Genomic DNA, 13,254 nt, shown 5'->3' on the forward strand with positions numbered 1-13,254 from the left:
CTGGGCACAGTGAAGCCTCCAGGTGATGAGGAGGAGAAGCTCAAGAGAGAAGCCTCATGTGCCAGGAGAGGAGAGGACCTCAGGAAGGGAGAGATGAAATGCTATGGAATTAGATCACACAAAGACCACAGAAGGACTTTTGGATTTTGCAGCTTAGGATGTCACTTACTAAAGACCCTATGTGGGACACTGGATGCTGAAGTCTTTCTGCAGGCAGCTGAGCACTGACGAGGAAGTGAGAAACTGCCAGGCCATTTTTCTAGGAGGATCTACCAATGGTCAGACGTCCTGTCTTGCTTACAAAACCCCTGATTTAAAGAAAAGCCAAGGAGGCAATAATAGACCAACAATCTGAAAGAAACCCTTTCTCTTCTGTTTTCAGAACATTTGCAGTTTTTAGAAGCTTTCCATTCCAAGCTAAGTAAAAAACAAATATATAAAAAAAAAAAAAACGCTCTAGCTCAGGAGTTATAAGGAAAGTAGAAAAAGTTTAGTCAGGATCTCTCGCCTCACATCTGTTACAAATGGGCAAGATTCAGCACATTCACTAGAGACAAGTTATAAAAGTAGTGTAACTGTGCATGTGTGCCCATTTACTGATTTAGGATGATTGTTGTGATTATGTAATGCTTGGTTTGTGGCCACTATTGAGTACTAAGAGTATAAAAGGTAACTGCTCTGAACTGCCAGTTGGCAGAGCACAGAGGAATGGCAGAGCATGGAGGGTCAGTGGAGTAAAGCCTGAGCTTGTGTCTGAGGATAAAGCATGTCTGTGAAGCTCACATCTGAAGAAGAAAGTATGTCTACCTTGCATAAAGTTGCCAGAATCTTCTTTCAATTACCTGACTCACAACCTGCACAGGAAGGGGCAGAAGGATCTGAGATTCCTGCCTGATAGGCGTCATGCAGCTTTTAACATCAGCTTCTTAGATGGCACATGTGTGACCTCAGAGAAGTCCCCCACTTCCTCCATGTGGGCAGGGAGGTAAGCACACCGCATCTCCCTGGGTCAGGGGTCTGCTGCACCCAACCCAGGGTGAAGAGAACCAGGGCATCTTAGTCCGTTTCTGTTGCTTGTAATAAAATACCTGGACCTGGATGATTTATAAGAAAATGACATTTATTGCTTACAGTTTCAGAGGCTGGGCAGTCCAAAGTCCAGGGAATACAACTGGTGAGGGTCTTCTTTGGTGGTGGCTTTACAGCAATGCAGTGGTCTCACATGGCAGAAATGGTGGAGCACAGACAGCAAGAGACTCTCATGTGCTCTCCTTTTAAAGCCGTCAGAACCATGCCCCTGACCACCATTAAACCATCAACTCAATCACCTCTTCAAGGCCCCTGCTTTCGATTACCATAGTAGGATTTCCCACCTTTAACAGTTACAGCTAGGATTAAGTTTGGGGGGACATTCAACAGAAGGCACAGGGCATGGAAAAGGTGATCAATGGCCCTCACGTCAGGCAAAATGAAAAAGGCAGCACAGAGCCTTCATTCTAGTATTTTTGACCCCAGGCCCAGGGGTCCATCCCTGCTATCAAAACAATATGAAATGAGGCAAAGGAAAGGAGAGTTATTTGGGGGAAAATATTTTAAAATTTACAAAAAGTCACATTATTTTTATATATTTTTAATAGGCGGAATGGCTGATAGTTAGTTACTTGGTGTTCGTTAAGTGGATACTAGTATTACCCCAGTTTTAAAGGTGAATAACCTGATGTTAAAGGAAGGGAAGTAACAACTTGCTTAATGCTCTGGTCTGAATGTTTGTGTCCCTGCAGAATTCATATGTTGAAACCCAATCCCCAAGGTGATAGTATTAGGAAGTGGGGCCTTGGGGAGGGAGGGAGCTCATGAGGGTGGAGCCCTCCCAAATGGGATTAGTGCCTATAAAAGAGGACCAGAAAGCTGTCTCACTTTCTTTCCACCATGTGAGGACACAGCAAGAAGGTGCTGTCTGTGAACCAGGGAATGAACCCTCCCCAGACACCAAAACTGCCAATGCCTTGAGCTCAACCTGCAAAACTGTGAGAAGTAAATTTCCGTCGTTTATAAGCTGCTCAGTTTTTGGCATTTTGTTACAGAAGTCGGAATAGACGAAGAAGCGCTGCAGGCGAGTGCAGAACGAGGTTATGCATATCGCCATGGGGCTGACTGCACTGCAGGCATGCCTCAGAGATGCTGCGGGGGAAACAGCAGTATGTCTAAAAAAAGTACATACTCTAATTTAAAAATACTGTGTTGCTAAATAATGCTATCGATCATCTGAGCCTCAGCAAAATGTGGTGCCTGTAGACTTGCTGGATGCAGGGTTGCCGCAAACCTTCAATTTGTATGAATCGCAGTATCTGCGAAGCGTGGTGAGACAAAGGTGTGCCTGTAACTGATTTTTCCACATGTACCCCTTCGCCCCAGTAACACTCTTCTATGATAAGAGGGAACATGTAGCCACATAAAAATCAACAGATGGGCAGCAGCAGAAAGGTGGTTCCCCTCCGTTTTAATTTTTCTTTCAGTCAGATTTATTTTCACATCTGGGAGTTATTTAATTTGACTACAGCTAAACTAATTTCAAATTATAGACATTTGCAGGGACTCACTTATTTTCTCCTAAACAGGAGACCCTATTACATGAAGCTTTGTGGGCATCTGGCTGCGTGGCAGGTTTCCCTGAGTAAATAAGAAAAATCATAGCAGCCCTTAGCAGCAACGGAACACAGCCTTACTGAGGAGCTCATGACTTGGGGAGAGGCCCTGCATGGGGCTCAGGGCCTTCAGGGGTGTGGGAGAGGGACAGGGAGCGGCCAGTGCCCGCCGGGCTTGTCAGGGTGGGCAGTGTATTAGTTACGTGTTGCTGCATAACAGTGCCCTGCCAGCTTTGCAACTGAAAATGACACCTGTTCTTTATTGCACCACCTGCAGGTTAGAAGTCAGGCCAGCTCGTTAGGTTCTCTGCTCTGGATCCCCAAATCTGTTCAAGTGAAGCCTGTAGATGGCAGGACTGCTCCCTTTCTCTGCAGGTGTCATTTGGCCTGGCCAGGGGAACATAGAGTTCGGGAGGAATGTAAGGAGAGAGAAATTAGGCACTTTCTTTTCTTCCCCTCTGTCATTTTTGATTATTGGTCTCTTCTGTTTAATTTTGAGTCCAAGTTGTGGTTCTGAATAAGTGTCTGTTTCCTGGCATCGAAGAGGACTGTGGGAAGGGGAGAGCCAGCCAGCCAGCCCACAGCATAGCAATGGTAGGCCTGAGGGGCCTGCTTGGACAAACCTGCCCTCCTGGCCGGCCACACAGGGCTGTATTACCTGCCTGAGGACCTGCAGGTGGGGGAAACTGACTCTTTCTTTCCAGGAGCTTTTGTGGGTTCTTGAGAGATTACCATCCCCGAGGACCTCCTTAGCTCCAGTTAGGTATTACATTCCCCAGGGGTCCCTGTGGTCACCCCTCCCAGTGGTCCTCAGGCTCTTGCTCCCACCTCTGGTCCACAGGACACATCGACATACTGACTGCCCATGACAACCTGAGGGTGGGGCTGGGCCAGGTGCAGCTCCCTCTCCTGCCTCTGCCAACAGAGCCCTCAGCTGCTCTTGCTGCCACTGGGATTCCCAGGAGGAGGTGTCTCCAGCCCCACACTTGGGGCACATCCTCTGCAATCACACTTCAACTGTATCTTTGTGATTGGAGGAAACTTCAATTTTAGCACCCTGTGTTGAAAGCTGTGGCCTATGCGGGGTGCAGCTCCTCCTGAACTTCGTGCCAGCTCTGGAGGTGGCTTCAAGCAGTGGTCCCCCATCCTGGCTGAGCAGTGTTATCTCTTGGAAGCTTTTAAAATGCTACCAATACCCTTTCCCCTCACCTGGGGATTCTTATTTTATTGGTCTTCATCTTAGTCTGTTCCGGAATGCTATAGTTAAGACTGAATAACTTAGAGATAACAGAAATTTATTTCTCATAGTTCTGGAAGCTGGGAAGTCCAAGATCGAGGTGCCAGCAGATTCTTTCTTGAGCCTCTTTTATAAGGGCACTATTCCCATTCACAAAGGCTAACACCATCTTTGGAGCTTGGGATTTCAACATATGAATTACACCGGGTAGGGGGACAGAGGCAGAGGGGAAACGAATATACAGAGCACAGCAATCTGGGGGCAGGTTCTGCTTCTGTAGCTGACGTTCCCATGGTGATCCTGTGAAGAGTGCAGGTGTGAGTGCTGATCAGGGGACCCTGTCTGGGTGAGAAGTGCTTTAAAAGCCAGGGGCTGTCAGGAGGCTGGAAATGTGGGCTTGCATTTCTTTACAGAAAGCTTTCAGGACCAGGTAGAGAGGTTTGGACTATAATTTGCATGCAGCATGGGGATGGTGCTGACAAAATTTGGGATAAGGAAATTATATGATTAGAGCTATGTTTTAGGGAGATGAATTTGGCTGTTTTGTGCAAGATCGCTTGCCTGGAAATAAGAGACAGTGAGAAAACTATTGCCAAAGGAGACGTATAATGAAGGCATCAAACGTAAGATAAGGGCCAAGGGGAAATTCCAGATCCTAAAAATACTTCAGTCAGAAGTGCAGGTGCTGAGCCTGAGCCACACTGTGCAGGAGGCAGCGGCTTGTAATTAGTCTGCACAGGGTCCCTTGTTGCCTGAGATCAGGCGGCTGCTGGCTAATTAGTGCTTCCTGCAGGACAAAAACAGCTGGTATTTTCCTTTCTAATTCCAGTAATGACGTACTATTTTAACATAATAAAAGGATTCACTGGTAGGGCTGAGGAGATCAAAGACAGAGGTGACTGAGGCGCCCCTGTTGGTGGTCCAGAGGTCCGCAGGGGTCTCGCCCCAGTGTAGGGGGTGTGGCTGCAAAGTCTGAATCTCAGGCTACATTTGGGTAGCTAGATGATGAGGCTCCTAGGAAGATCAGAAGTGACCTTCTTATCTTTGATCCTTGGGATCCTAAACATTGCTGTTTAGGAGTGCAGAGACACATGCCCAACGCAAGGCTGTGACACATTGTATGAGTCCTTTTATGTAACATTCTTGAAATGACAGAATTCTATAAATGGAAAACCTAGTGACTGTCAGGAATAAGGACAGGATGGAAGGGGGCAGTGATGGGGGCCACCAAAGGACAGCAGGAGAAATCCCTGTGGTGATGAAATGTTCTGTGTCCTGATGGTGGTGGCAGATGCGTGAACCTACACACGTGATGAAATTGTGCAGAAATAAACACACATGCACAAATAAGTACAACTGGAGAAGTCTGAGTAAGACTAGTCAATTGTATCAATGTCAATATCCTGGTTGATATTATCCTATTTTTTCACAGATGTTACCACTGAAGGGAAACTGGATGAAGGGTGCATGGGATCTGTCTGTAGTATTTCTCACACTGCACGTGAACTGGCAATTATCTCAACAAAAATTTCTATTTAAAAATCACATGCACGATTAGAGGGTAATAGTCATTGTGGTCATTTCTGCTGGAAAGCACATGGGCAATGTGGAGAAAAGAGAATTGGGAGGAGGACATGAAGGGCCTGTCTGGGAAGAGAGCATTTGACTAAAGATCTGAACCACACGAGGGGCAAGTCAGGAGCACACGTAGAAAGAGCACTGCAGGCAGCACGAACAGCCAGCACAAATGTCCTGAGGTCAGATGAAACTAGTATGGTTGTCAAGAGGACCTTGTCACTAATTCTAAAGGAGGCAGGAAGCTGTTGGAGCACTCAGGAGAGACATTTAACGCTGACCAAATTTCACATGCTCACCCACATTTCCCAGCCCCGAGTGGGCAGGTTAAAGAGATCAGCCATGGCCAGTAGACATGAGTGGAAGTCATGCGTGTCACATCTGTGACAAAGCATTGCAGAGCACACGTGAGTTCCTGTGCTCTCTCTTCCACAGGCATAGCTACATGGAAGCCGCATGCTCCAGAAGACACAGCTGCAGGAGAAAAGCAGCCTGCCTCTTGGGGTGGCCAGGAGAAGGGAGCGTTGCTGGAGTGCCACTGCCACATGCGAGCCACAGGGTAGATGCTGTGTGTTAAGCCACTGGGACCTCAGGGTGCACTTGCTGGTGCAGCACATGTCACTCAACCTGACTACTGTGGGAGGCTTTGAGCAGGGTGTGGCTGTCTCCAGCTCCTGTGCTGGGAGTAGGCTGAAGTGAGGGAGCAGAATCCAATCGGCAGCCACTGCAATTGCCCAGATGATGTGCAACTGCTCATACTGTGATGATAGCATCAGGGGATGACTTCTGAATATATTCCAAAGGTGGATTTAGCAGGGTTTTCTGATGGATTGGATGTGGAGGGTGAGCATAAGAGAGGAGCCAGAGAGCACTTCAAGATTTTTATCCTGAGCAATTGGGAGAACAGATCTCCTTGAACTGAGCCCAAGAGTAAGAACGACTGGTTTGGGAAGATGGAGGAGAGGGTTGTCAGTGCGCAAGTGCAGTTCAGGAGCTGTGAGTCTGAAGTGCCTGTGGATGTCCAGGTTTGGGGAGAGACCAGGGGGGAGTGCAGGGTGCAGGAGGATGGAGGCGGTGCCTTTCTGGTTGCCGGGGATGGGGAAGGTGTGGTTAGCAGATGGTGACTCTTCTTTCCCTAAGTGCCTCCCAGCTGAACCAGCACAACTCATGTGAGAGCTGGGGCATGAAAAGTTATTTCCTGAAAGATAAGGAAGACTGCCTTTTTGTCTCCTACCCTCTCCTCCAGAAAATTCCTAGGATGGGCAGATTCCTTCCCAACCTTAACGATCTTGTTCTTGAAAATCCACACTCTTCAGGCTTTAGCTATAGGCACGAAAGCTTTCCCCTTGGCACCAGTACGTTCTAATTGGAGGAAAGCCGCCGTGGGTTTAACTTCGTACTGCAGCTATTGAAAACCAGTATCAACTGAGAAACTAGATGTGCTTTGTCTCAGAAATGAAGAATGTTCTCATGTGAGGAGGGAATGTTCCTTCTGTGAGCATGACGTTGACTTGGCTTGGTAGCGAAAGAGTCAACCCCGGCTTTTAAAGATAATTAGTGTTCTGCTGGTCTCTGAGTTGCAAGTGACACCAGATGTCAGGGGGGTTCTCTTTGCCATGCAGATTATTGAATTATTCTGTGTTTCATATTTTCCTCTCTGGTTGATGGTTAGTGGGCGGCGGTGCTGGGGAGGGTATTTCTAACACCTTCTAGTGTGGATGCGTGGAAATAGAATCAAAAGGGAGGTCTGAGCCGCAAATGTGTATGTTGGGTCTTTGGGCCTCTCCTGGGGAAGAACTTCTTTTCCCTCCCTCACCCCTCTGCATCTTCTCTTCTCCATGAACCCACCTCCCCCACTGCCAGGAGAGGAAGTCTTTGACCTGGGGGCTCACATGGTGGGTGAGTGACACGGCTGATGCTGAAGGCTCGCATGTGTGTGGTGTTCTCTGCCTCTTCTTTTGCTCGTGTTGGCAGGATCGGCAGACAGCCTGAGGTTCTTCCCCCACCAGAGCAACTGTCCTGTCCTCTCTGGTGCTTCCTGACTTTCTCTTTTTGTGCCTAAATTAAGATTAAGGGGGAGGAGGCACAGCCATTTGACTTCGTTTTCTTTAGTTTTTCTCATAGCATGAATGAGCATTTCATCTTTCAAAGCAGGGCAGCCGCTGCTGGTATGATCTTGAGTTTGGGCTGTGGACTGAACGAGATCTGCTTGGATGTAGGACCTGTCTCTTGTGCTTTAATCCAGTTCACAAGCCCAGTTAAAACATAGTAGAAGTTTGGCTTCCTGTTTCTGCTGCGTTCATTCACATCTGTCCCTGAGTGGTGTGTTTGGAAGTAGGTTTGGGGTATTGCTTGCTGCCTATGATTTAACAGGGTAGAAATCCAACCATGATGAAATCTTATATTGCCACCTGCCAGAGATGTGAGCCCTCTGTGTGTGTGTGTGTGTATGTGTGTGTATGTGTTGCAGGAAAGGGGGCATGGGTCTGTGGAACCAGACTCAACCCACTAGCTGCTCAGAAAGTTACTTCTCCTCCTCAAGTCTCAGTTTCCTCATTTGTAAAATGTAAATAACAATAGTTCCTAGTTTATAAAGTTGTCATATGAATTGAATGTATTAAGAAGTGTAAACCATTTAGAACAGTGTTTTCTATTATTATCTCCATATAGGATTAATGAGAATAATAAAATAAATCAGAGAAAATAAAACCCTGTCTAGACAACCTTTAATATTCTTTCTAACCCTGAAAGTTTTTGATACCTTGATATTTTCTTAGGGCTGAGATGTATTCATCTACCCACATCTTACAGATGTCATGTATCATGGAGGGTCAAAGGGCCACCTAATGGGTCCAGAGATCTCATGACCACAGACGGTAATGAAGAATATACCTACAGAAGAAGCTCAGTTAGACAGAGTTGGAGACCACATGTCTCCACCGAACCAGAGGACTCTGTGTGTCTATTCTAGCCAGTGTGGCATCATCCTCAACAGCCTGACCTCTGGAGTCTGACTTGGTAAAATCCTAGCTCAGCCACCCACTGGCTAAATGTCCCTAGACAAGTTATTTGACTGCTCTGTTTCCCCATTTGGGGGAAATAATAGCATATGTTATGGACTGAATGTCTGTGTCCTCCCCCCCAAATTCATATGTTGAAACTCTGTCCAATGTGATGGTATTAGAGGTGGGTAATTTGGGAGGTAATTAGGATTAAATTGGGATTAGTGCCCTTACAAAAGTCAAAAGAAAGCTTGTCTCCCCTCTCTGCTCTCCATGATGTAAGCCTCCAATGAGAAGTTGGCTATCCTGACCCAGAAGAGGGACCTCACCAGAACCCAACCATGCTGGCACCCAGATCTCAGATGTCCAGCCTCCAGGACTGTGAGAAATATATTCCTGCCGTTTATAAGCTACCCAGTCTGTGATACTTTATTGTAGTCTCCTGAACTGACAATTCAGGGAGCCTTGAGAAGTTCAATGACTTTAATATATGCAAAGTACTCAGAAGTGTACATAATATATAATAATGCCTAAATTCATGCCAGCTAGTATTAGTTTATAAGGAAAGTAGCATTTTCTCACAAGGGCATTACATATACCCACTCTGATTCTTCAGAAGTAAGGAAAGACACCAAGCACCCTACTTGCATAAGGTCACAGCATCTATGGACAAACGGCAGAGAATCAGCATGACTACAGGTGGTGTGGTCACAGCAAACCAGGTGTGACACCACAGAGTGAGAAACTCCATGGTATCATCACCATCAGACGCCACTATTGTTTAGGGGAATATATATTCCATGTTCCAAACAACCATCTTATGATAAATTATTAGAGCACAATTTAATTGGGTGTGGTCTGTATATGGAGATAATGTAAGTCATAGGGACATGGTCCATGCTGCTCTGTTCGCTGGGTGCTGGATGGCTCAGGGATGAAGGTTTTAACAGTCTCTGTACTTTCATTATTGGTTTCCCATGACCTCCATACTCTGGTCAAGGCCAGAGGTTTAATGCCAATCCTTCTCAAACTATTCCAAAAAATCAAAGCAGAAATTATTCTCCCACATTCATTCTGTGAGCCCAGCATCACCCTGATACCAAAACCAGGCAAAGACACAAAAGACTCAACAACAACAAAAAAGAAGACTACAGGCCAATAACCGTGATGAACTTAGATGCAGAAATGCTCATCAAAGTACTATCAAACAGAATGTGACAGCACATCAAAAAGATTATACATCATGATCAAGTGGATTAATTCTAAGAATCCAAGATGGTTCAACATACACAAATCAATAAATGTGATATACCACATCAACAAAACAAAGGACAAAAACCATATGATCATTTCAATAGATGCAGAAAAAGCTTTTGATAAAATTCAACATGCCTTCGTGATAGACTCTCAACAAAATATGTATGGAAGGAAAGTATCTCAACACAATGAAAGCAATATATGACAAACTCACAGCTAACATCATCCTGAATGGGGAAAGGTTGAAAGCTTTCCCTCTAAGAACAGGAACAAGATAAGGATGCCCACTCTCACCACTCCTTTTAACGTTATACTAGAAGTACTAGCCAGAGCAATTAAGCAAGAGAAAAAAATAAAGGGCACCCAAGTTTGAAAAGAGGAAGTCAAATTATCCCTGTTTGCAGATGACATGATTTTGTATTTGGAAAAACCTAAAGACTTCACCAAAAAATTCTTAGAGCTGATAAATGAATTCTGAAAAGTTGAAAAGTTGCAGGATACAAAATTAATATGCAAAAATCAGTGGCATTTTATATTCCAACAACAAACTAGCAGAAAAAGAAATCAAGAAAGCAAGCCCATTTACAATAGCTGCCAAAATATTAAAATAGTAACAATAAATTTAACCAAGGAGGTGAAAGACCTGTACAATGAGAACTATAAATCACTGCTGAAAGAAATGAAAGAGGACACCAAAAGATGGAAAGACATTCTATGCTCTTGGATTGGAAGAATAAACATTGTGAAAATGTCTATACCACCCAAAGCGATCTACAGATTCAATGCAATCCCCATCATAATACCAATGACATTCTGTACAGAAATAGAGAAAACAATCCTAACATTCATATGGAACAAGAAAAGACCCCAAACAGCTGAAACAATCTTGACCAAAAAATAAAATAAAATAAAGGCATTACACTACCTGATTTCGAACTATGCTTCAAACCAAAACAGCAGGGTACTGGCATAAAAACAGACACTTGAACCAATGGAACAGAATAGAGAACCCAGAAATCAACCCACATACTTACAGCCAACTGATATTTGAAAAGGGAAACAGGAACATACATTGGTGAAAAGACTGCCTCTTCAATAAGTGGTGCTGAGAAACTGGACATCCTTATGTAGAAGAATGAAAATTAGACCTGTACCTCTCACTATATACCAAAATAAACTAAAAATGGATTAAACATCTATATGCAAGACTTGAAACTATAAAACTAGTAAAAGAAAACATAGGAGAAACACTTCAGGAAGTAGGACTGGGCAAAGACTTTATGAACAAGACCCCCAAAAAAATCAGAAAAAGAAAAAATAAACAAATGGAATTATATCAAACTAAAAAGCTCTGCACAGCAAAAGAAACAGTTAACAAAGTGAAAAGACAACCCACAGAATGGGAGAATATATCTGCAATCTATGCATCTGACAAGGGTATATCCAGAATATACAAGGAACTCAAACAACTTAATAATGAAAAAACAAGTAACCTGGTTAAAAAATGGGCAATAGAGCTGAATTAAACATTTCTCAAAAGAACACATACAAATGGCCAGCAGGTACATGAGAAAATGATCAGCATCACTAATCGTCAGGGAAATGCAAATCAAAACCACTGAGATATCATCTCACTCCAGTTAGAATGGCTGTTACCAAAAAGGGAAATTAACAAATTCCTGTGAGGATGTGGAGAAAGGGGAACCCTCCTACACTGCTGGTAGGACTGAAAATTAGTGCAGCCATTATGGAAAATAGTATGGAGTTTCCTCAAACAACTACAGAAAGAATTTCCTTATAATCCAGAAATCCCACTGCTGGATATTTAACCGAAGGAATCAAAATCACCATGTTGAAGGGACACCTGTATTCCCATGTTCATTGTAGCTCTATTTACAAAAGCCAAAATATAGAACCAACCTAAGTGTCCATCAACAGGCAACTAGATAAGGAAAAAGTGGTATATATACACAATGGAATACTACACAGCCATAAAAAAGAATGAAATTCTGCCATTCACAGCAAAAATTATGTTAAGTGAAATAAGCCAGACACAGAAAGAGAAATACCACATGTCCTCACTCATATGTGAGAGCTAAAAACAGCAACAAAAACAAACAAATAATAATAAGTTGAAGTGTTAAAAGGAAAGAGAAGAACTTGGTTACCAGAGACAGAAAGTGGGGGAGAGGTATAATGAGAGGCTAGTTAATGGACACAAAATTAGAGCTAAACAGAAAAAATAAGTTCTATTGGGATACAGTTCACCCAGGAATCTGTAATTAACAATGATTTACTGCATCTTATCAAACAACTACAAGAGAGGAGATCAAATGTTCACATCACAAAGAAATGATTAGGTTGTACAGTGATGAATATCTAATTACCCTGAAAAGATCATCACATATTATATACTTATATTGAAATATAACTCCGTACCCCATAAATATGTATAATCAATATGTTTCAACAAAAAATTAATAAAAAATTAAAAAGGCCAGAGCTATTTATCTTCGTTGTCAAAAATGCAATGTTCTCTCCTGACACTTCTCAGTCACAGGTTGAAAATTCTCTCCCTTAGTCACTTAATCCCTGTCAATACCAGCCCAAGATCCATTTCCCACCACAGATACACAGCTCCCCGACCATGAACTTTCCATGAAGCCAATTCTCCTCGCAGCTCTTAGTTTTAGAGATTTACGCCCATTGGATGTTAGCGGTCACAGGTCTGCATCCCACATCTTTTCAGTACGGTGGTTTTCAATGTCAGAGTTTCTGCAAAGGGCTGAGTCCACCTCCAAACACCATATTTTTGAACTTCCAACATCTTGCTCAGAGGCCTCGTGCCTCTCAGATAAGTCTTCCCTGCCCTCTGTCATACTCAGACCATTATTAACAGCAAGTGTTAGTATGACTACAGCTCAGGGACACCAAGTGCTTCATCAGAAACCCGGTACGGGCTCTCAAAAAACACGCTGGTTCCACCTGCAGCCTTCACTGCGCTGTTTCCTACCACTGCGCCCCTTGCTCACGCCTGCCTTCTCACTTGTTCTGAGAGTGTTACTGCCCACTCTACAGGGAAGAAGGGAAGTACTGATATTTAAACTACAATGTGTTTTTCTAGGCTGGAAACTGTAATTGTAGACTTTAGGGACAACCAGCATTTCCTTCAGGAGCCTTTAAATATGAGCTGGAAAGATTATTTTTGAAAATGGTTAAGAAAGGCTGTCAACCATCCTACATAATAACAGAAAAGAAAAATACACTTACTTTTCCTTCCTAGACATTTACACATTCTACTCTATTTGCTGCATTGTAGAGTTTGTCAATTGTAGAAAAACAGTGATCTAAAAAATCATGGACATCATATATCTAAAGACCAAATTTTACAAGAAGTAAAATACATCAAGATTGGATGGTCTAGGGCCGGCCCGGTGGCACACTGCTACAGTGCGCCACTTGGGAGCGCAGCAGCGCTCCCGCCGAGGGGTCAGATCCCACATACAGACCGGTTCCCGCTCACCGGCTGAGCGAGGTG

The 13,254-nt window shown here is 44.0% G+C and overlaps 1 pseudogene; it reads left to right on the forward strand.

Moving 5' to 3' along the window:
- Positions 1–1,642: 1,642 nt before the first annotated feature.
- LOC103604137 overlaps positions 1,643–13,254 on the forward strand; it is a 31,923-nt pseudogene continuing 20,311 nt past the window's right edge.

Source organism: Galeopterus variegatus, unplaced genomic scaffold (assembly GCF_000696425.1).
Source record: "Galeopterus variegatus unplaced genomic scaffold, G_variegatus-3.0.2 Scaffold4995, whole genome shotgun sequence".
In the NCBI taxonomy this organism is placed as follows: Eukaryota; Metazoa; Chordata; class Mammalia; order Dermoptera; family Cynocephalidae; genus Galeopterus; species Galeopterus variegatus.